This window comes from Falco biarmicus, chromosome 1, assembly GCF_023638135.1.
Source record: "Falco biarmicus isolate bFalBia1 chromosome 1, bFalBia1.pri, whole genome shotgun sequence".
Taxonomy (NCBI): Eukaryota; Metazoa; Chordata; class Aves; order Falconiformes; family Falconidae; genus Falco; species Falco biarmicus.
In genome coordinates, this window is record NC_079288.1 from 114,639,727 (window position 1) to 114,647,877 (window position 8,151).

The following is an 8,151-nucleotide window of genomic DNA, read 5'->3' on the forward strand; positions in this document are numbered from 1 at the left end:
AACACAGAAGGAATCAAGGTTTTGCATAGGATTTGCGAATACAAAGGAGTGAAAACTCTGTTACCAATTTTTTCCTTATTTCATGAAATGTGCAGGGGATATTGAACTTTGAAATACCTAAAAGGGCCTGGATTCACTGCGATTGCAGAGCCGTGTTGGATTCATCTGTCGGGCTATAAAATAAATTATATAGCAGAGTAATGAAAGTTAGCATTCTTTTGTAATATTTGGGCATTAATAGAATGTCTGTGCATGTGCATAATATGATTTAGCAGATAATGTGCATTTGATGGAAGGTGGAAGATATGAAATCTGACATTAAAGCTAATATTTGATCTTTGCCTGTGTAAAGTATGTTGCAGATTTCATGGGAAATACATAGAGATGTAAAACAGCTGGAGTTGGTTTTGTTACACTACAGGAAGTAGCTGTAATAAGAAAATTTTAGACAGCATACTTTTCTATCGCCTTTCTCTTGATGTAACATAAAAATGTATTTTTTCAGGACTAGTAATCTAGTTAGAGTATTCAGAGTAGTTGAACATTAGACTATGATTCATATAGTGTAAAAAAATAACCAATTCTCTACATGCAGAGAAAGTGATCTATTTGATAGAGATATTATTATTACAGCTTTCAAATGCAAGCCACAATACTGTGCTTTTCTTACACATCAGTTGTATACAATTACTCAGAATATCTGACGCATTTTGTCTGTACCGCAAGTTGAATATACTTCAGCAGTACATTTGTTTCCCCAACATAGTTCTTTTGCAGTTTGAATCTGTTTCTCTAATCTTAGTTAACAGCAGTGCGAGTTAGAAAAAGTGAGATGAGGACAGTCATGAATAAAATATGAAATAAATACAAATTGTAGAGTTCTTTATTTTAAAACAGTTTTAAAGTACAATGACAAATATACTCTATAGCTAGAAAATTTGCATGTTGTCATATATCCATGTAATTAATGAACTGGCTTTCTTTCCTTTAACAGCATCTGTCTTGCAAGCTTTTAGTATTTCAAAAAATCGTAGCTGCTTGTGAGAGTAGCCTGACACTGGTGCTAATTGAATACTACTGGATTGTTAGCTTTGATCTGTGATGAGGTTTCCATGGTGATATCACCAGATGAGACTATGGCCACTACAACAATTTCTTTGTGCTGATGCGATTCTGAACTGCCTACCTAGCTGAGGATGAAATCTTAGTTCTGCTGAAAAACAATGGTAGTTTGCTGTTGATTTTAGTCAATTTGGCATTGTCTCTATCATGACTGGATTTGGAAACATGCTCTGGAGTCATACAGGTCCCAAATGAAGGCAGGCAGTAGTCAAGACAATACTTAACTCTTCACTGTGTTGCTTGGAACCAGATGGAATTTGCTGATGTTCAAACCCATTCCCAGACTGACCATGTCTCCACATTAAATAAGTTATGCAAACCATTTCCTTCGTAATTTACACCCGTAATCTGTGCTTATTTGATTTCATTGCATGGAAGCCCTTAGAATGCAGTGGGACAATATTGCATAAAGGATCATAAAAATACAGAAAAGGGTTCCTCTTCAAGGACCCTAAAGGTGGATACAAATGAGCTTATGTGAAAGACTGGGAAAGACTGAGGTAAGGAGAATTGGCAACAATCAAAGCAAATTGGTTGCCTGACTGCATTGGGTTTGATATTTTGCCACATAAATAATTGACATTAGTTTTAAGGAGGCTTTTGATGGAAAAGTGATTTGCTCTTCTGAGTGAAGCAGGTGGAAGAAAGTGTGGCAGCGCTTTTTGGAAATTCAGTGGGCAGCAGAGGCTGGCAGCATGGGCAGAGGAGTGGTAAGGTAGATGAGGATGCAGCAGTGGCAAACCCAGAGAGATTGTGGTGCCCCTCGACGTGAAATTGGTAGGAAAATTCTGGTGTGACCAGGAAGGAAGAGCTAGTGAAGGAATATAAAGAAAGTGCGTGTGGGGGGAGGGCCAAGATAAGATGATGATCTTATTTGAATGGTACTCTGAATTGACCTAAATATGGTACGATTGCATTTGCCAGGACAAGACAAAAGGAAACTCCTGTAAATACATGAGATAGGTGAAGTTCCTGTCAGGAAATGAGATGGGTTCTTAGATAAGAATTTTTAGGTGCAAGCATGGTTAAGAAGGTCTGTGACTATCAAGAGGTTATGTGGAAAGAAATTGGCAAGCTTTAGATGTAATCAGGGTAAAAGAACCTCTGAAGGTTTCCAGTATAAAAGTTTTCAAACTTTTCTGCCTCCTTATGCTAGTGAGACAGCCTTGTATCAGACAAGAAGCATTTCTGTAATGTTTCAGCTGGGTTTTAAAATTGAGAATGGGACAAGGGACAGGGTTGATTGTAGAATGTCAGAAGATCTCTTAAGGAAGGAAGGGAGCTGTGATTTTTACCATCCATTCTTTTGGACTGATAAGTAGCTGTTTCTCCTAGCAAGAAAAATGTCCCAAATAATATCCCCTTCCTTGATCCTTGTGTTAAAGTTGAACTATGAGCGTGCAGAAAGATTCAATAAAGAAAGAAATTTAATGCAAGTGAGAAAAGATTTATTAAAGAGAAATATACATATTTTAAGGAATCGCTTTGAATTTATTGCAGAAACTTTATTTTCCCTTTTTCATTTAAAAAAAGAAAACACTCAGTTGTGCCAGTTTTATGTTTAGTCCTTTAACTCACGTAAATAATTGAGTAAATCCAATACACTTGAGAAGACACCGGTGTTTTTCTCACTAGACTGCATGAAACCCTTCTCATGGAGCAATGATGTCCTCTTGTGGTCATCTGGTAAAGCTTCAGATTTGTTAAAGGAGTTCGAATTTTTAAATTAGGGAGAGTCACAACATTGGCTGCAACACCAGCTATTCCTTTACAAGTAATTTACCTAAGTGGGGAACCGGAGCTTACTCTCATAAAGGAAGGTTTTGCCTCTTTTCTAGAAACTAACTCATGTTGAGGTTAATATTCTAAGCCGATGTGGGATTATTTTTTTTTAGATCCGTAAAAGTAAAACAAAAAAAGAAAATAAACTTTGTGCAGTTAAAGCCTTCTAGGTAGATGTTCCTATCAGTCTAAATACATGCAACCCAAAAGTTGTGGCACTGTGCTAGTATACAGGAAAGTACTGTATTTGCGCTGTTTATGCTGACTGAAGTACAGAGACTAAACGTTCTGCATCAGCTGGTAAAAAATGTATTTCTAAAATTGCTTGCTTATAAATTATCTAACTTACATTCACATTGGCTGGTGTTTTTAAGGATACTTCATGCTCATAATGTGGCCTTAGAGTTACAAAATTATCTTTAATCGTGTAAAAAAACTTGTATTATTTAAGTTGAAATTATGTTCAGCTGTGGTCTGAAGGTTAAAAATTTTTCAACTGACTTGAAATGTGGTTTAAACTACCAGTGGGTTTGAGGAAGGAAACTATCTCTCTTTTGTATAGCATGAAAATCATTGCTAGACTTCCTTTCTGCCTGTGCCAGGTAGTGCAATATGCTGTGAAATGTGATGTGTAAGTAGCCCTCAGTGGCTGTTTACAGACCTAAGGTATGTCATTCTTCTTTTGGTATGCATTGCCAATGTCAATGTTAAATCTGTAGCTTGACGATTGGGAAGTCAATATAAAAAAATTCTAATCTCGATATATCAGTGAAGAAGCCCATCTAAACTTCTCAATAACCTTGGGAAGAAAGGCTTGATTAGAAACACACAGACTTCATTTCCATGAGATGTCAGTGTAACTGAGAGTATTGGAAAATTCAGTGTCTGGACTGTGAGGTATTTCAAGGTGCATATTTCTGGTGGTGGATGCGGTCACAAAGCAGAGATCTTGTGCTTCAAGATTTAAGACAGTCATTTCTGGAAGGCAGTATAGTGTGAGCTGGAGGCAATGATGAGAGGACAGATCACCTCACATCAGTTTATCACAGGGCTTCTTGTACCTTCCAATGTGTCTCCTTGTTCTAACCATTCAGAGGTGGGATGCTGATTCACATAGATTGTATGTCTGCTAAAATATATCAGGTTCCAAGGTCCTATGAATAAATCCCTAGGTTGAATATCAGAAAAAGGAGACCACTAGAAGAAAACAGTTTTCTTTCTGCACGAATCACTGATACGCATGAAAGCAACACAACATTTCCTAAATAAGTGTGGAAATGTTGCCACTACCTGTGGACTGCGGCACACCAAGTATGTGATGTGTTTATTTTCCACCTACCGCAATTGCTGTATCTCCGTGGTTAGGGGGCACAATATTCTACCGGTGTTACCAGGCCTGTTATCCAGGACTAATCAGTGTCCACAGGACATCAGAAGGTCTGCAAAAAAACCCAAATTTAGAAACTGTCACACATGCACATTACTACAGTCAGTCAGGTATGAAGCAGTGCCTACATGCAAGCATTGTCATGGTCTGCTCCTAACCCATGTCAGTGACAGACACCTCTCCATTGTCCCTACTGTCAGGTGGCCAATGGACATGGGACACAAATGAAGGATTTTCTTCTTTTAGTTTGGTTTTCTTTTTTTCCAGGAGTCAGTAGCCCTCCAGTTCTGAAAGGCAGAGAAACGTTGCATGTTGGCTACCGCTTGTAAGTTCCCATCTTGATTTAAAATATACTTTGAGGGAACATTGGTCAAATATCTGGGGTCAGCACAGAACACACAAGAGCAGCCTGAAGTAACGGACAGGAGCAGTCAGTTCCTCAGGGGGGCTGACCTACAGCTACAGATTAACTCCAAGGATGTCTATCAAGTGCTTCTTTTTACTGAGGGATTGGCTAGTTACCAGATGCCACATAAGTGCCCTAAAAGTTTTAAATATATTTACAGAGGAAGTGGAACATTTTCACTTTGGTGCACTTTTCCTTCTACTTTAAAATAGAGAAGATACAGATGATTCCTGCTTAGAGAGGACACTCATTCAAAAGACCTTTCAGCAATGTGAAAGGTGCCAAATGAATCCCCTGATCCTAAAATATAATAATAAATAATATTTTATTTTAAAGCAGAACATCAGCAGAAAACTCACAAGTATAGCTATCTGTAGAAACTGCACACACACATATTGCCAATCATATGATCTTCAACCACTCTTAACTGTGTAATGTTTTTATCAGTCACAGTCTTCCTTCCCTTTGCTCCTGCAGCGCAGAGCCCTAACTTGCCCCGGCATGGTGAGGAGAGGAGGCTGTGAGGCATCTGCCTCCAGCTGGAGAGAAAGTCTCTGTTTGCTTTCTCTGACCGCTTTGGAGGTCCTAAAAGACTAAAGAGTTGAGCGTTTCCTGACAAATCATTTCAGCCTCTTGTCTTTCAAAAACTCGCCAAAAGGCTGATGTTTTAAAAGCTGGATGGTGGAAGGCTTGATAGTTGATAAATAGAATAAAATATTGCTCTTAGACCTCTCCAAGCTATTTGGAAGCAAGCAGGCAAGACAAAACTTCTTGTTAGCTTGTATGTGTCAGAACAGGTAGCTGTAGTAATTACTAAACCAAGCACTCTGTTTAGGACCGAAGTATTCAGGGTAAAGAAACCAGAACAAGGCTATGCTATAGCTAGAGAAAAGAACCTTAGTTTTTTCTAAATGCATGTTTTACATTTATATGTAGTTTTGGTTGTCTATAACATGAGCGGAGCAGCCTTGCCACCTATTGAAACATTTTGCTAGGTTTTATTGACAGTTTGGATAGCAAGAGGAGAATGATTTATAGTGAAAGTAACTTTTTCCTATCTTCATAGGTAGCTTAGGAGTCAATTAATGAATTTCTACAAACTTACTTTGAAGATCAAAAATTATTTTGAGAAGTATAACGGAATATGAAACCCTATATAAATTCTTGAAATGCTAACAAGTTGAAAAATTGCTTTTTTTGTAACTTTTTAAATGGATGTAGAAATGATAGCTGATATTAAAAACAAGATTAACAATTTAAATGTTAATCATTAGCATTGTAAGGAATCGGAATAGGTGATCATAATGGACTCTCTTACAGGAATCCTAATTAGTTTTTGCAATCTGTAACAAAAACAAACAAACCCATACTGACTCCAGAAAAGCCTTTTCTTCTCCCAAGACAATGTTATAATGAGCCATTACATTGACTTGTACAACAACAAAACTTTTAGTCTCTTCACAAAAAGAAGCTTTTAGATAAGAGATTGACTAAGGCATATGCCAAATAAGGTGCAATATATAAAAGGATTTGAGCAATTTGAGTTTAACTGTCAGGCAAACAGCAGGGTTATTGCAAGCTGCTGTGCTCAATTCTATATGAAAAAAAAAGCTCCCATCAGAGATTAGAACTAGAACTTGATGAGCAAACTTTCTTGAACAACATTTTTGCTAAAAGTACTTATAAATCATTCATCAGTTTTTACCCTGTATGGACCATTTCTCTGTCATTCTACCACAGACCATTTCTCTGTCGTTCTAATTGCAGCAGTAAACAGTTTATAAATGTATGAGATAAGAAGACACAATACAAAGGACAGGGCTATTATCTAAACTCTAAATGCAATGTCTGAAGTATTTAAGTGATGAATTCAGAACGCTCACTTTTAAAGTCTAGGTTTATAGGAGGACAGAAATCTAAAGCACAAAAAAGATGAGAAGTGGTAATAGCCCCAAATGAATAAAACCCATCTGAGAGCTCTATGAAATTTGCAAGTAACAACTATGTGTACTTTTTCCTTTAACTCTGTGTTCAAAGTCTTCACATGCTGCAGTCTGAGTTGCAGTCCAGGTAACAAATATTCTTCCACTTAACTTAAAAAAAGATCCAAAGGAGGAAATAAGAAAATGAGATGGCAAAATCCTGGGCTCTCATCTTTTTCGTGTGCTTGGCATCCCTAGGATTCAGTGTGATTTTCATTCAAACCAATGGTAAAAATACCATTTGAAGAGGAATTTTAATATCTACATATGAAAGTGCTTCCTTTGAGCAGTAGCACTGCTTCTAAAAACCTGTTCAGTCACAGATTTGAACAGCAAAGAAACTTTAATAGCGTATGCAGAAACATCGTAAAATATGCTTAATGTGACACAGCTACACAGCATTACAGGCATAACCTGTAAAAATGGAAGTCTGGATGTACTGAGCTTATAAAACTGTCTGCGACAGCACCATCTGGTGTCTTCCAATAATACTATTTGTGCTATTTTTAGAGAAGGGAAAGGAAAGAAATATCCTGCCAACTTTCAAAGCTAAGTTTGGGTATAGACAAAGGGGATTTCCTGGATCAGCTAGTCCAGACCTTGCTATTGCATGCAATCATTTAATAATTTCTTCACATCAGTTTATCATGTCTTCTTTAATTCCAGTTAGGTAATTAGAAAATGTCACAGTTCTGTTAATTAAGAACTTGCCTCCATTTTTTGTGTATTCATTTATATATGATCAGCGTGCAGGCTTTTTCTTAAGTGACAAATCCTAAATTGCTTTTTTCCTTCCACTGCATTTAGCCTTCCTGATATACCAACAGAGAGCAATCATATCGCCTTCCCCTTGTTGCCAAGCTTTTAACTTTCCTAAATAATTCTTCATTCCCTCACTCTGCTAGCTGCCCTTATCTGCATCTTCAACAAGTGCAGTTCCTCTTACACACAATTCCAGGTAGACTTCCTTGAGGCCTTGTGTGAGATCCGTTTGCCCCTCATGGGTGCTGATCCTGTCCACTAATGCATTTTAAGGCCACATTTGAAGGGTGGGGGTGCGTGTTAGTGGGATCTTTGGAACATTGACATCCTCGTGAACCAGTATCCCAACCAGTGAGCTTCCAGTGAAGAGCAGAAATATGTGGGTTTAGTCTTTAAACTCATGGCCTGGCATTACGTACTATTGAATTTCATCACATCTCTCTCAGTCAGTCAGATCAATAAGGTTCTCCTGGATTCCATACATGCCTTTCTATTGCCAATGGCACTTTATTTTATGCCATTGATGAATTTCCCATTTTGTTTGTATGCGCTGTGTTCATGGATGATCAGGTTAAATATGATCAGTCCCAGAAATCTCTCTTGGAAAGCCTCCATTAGTAACCTGTTTTCAGCAGAACGTATTACTGTCTTCCAATTGGCCAAGTGTCTGTATTTGCCACCTGTGTGGCACTGTATAAATTCTCTATTGA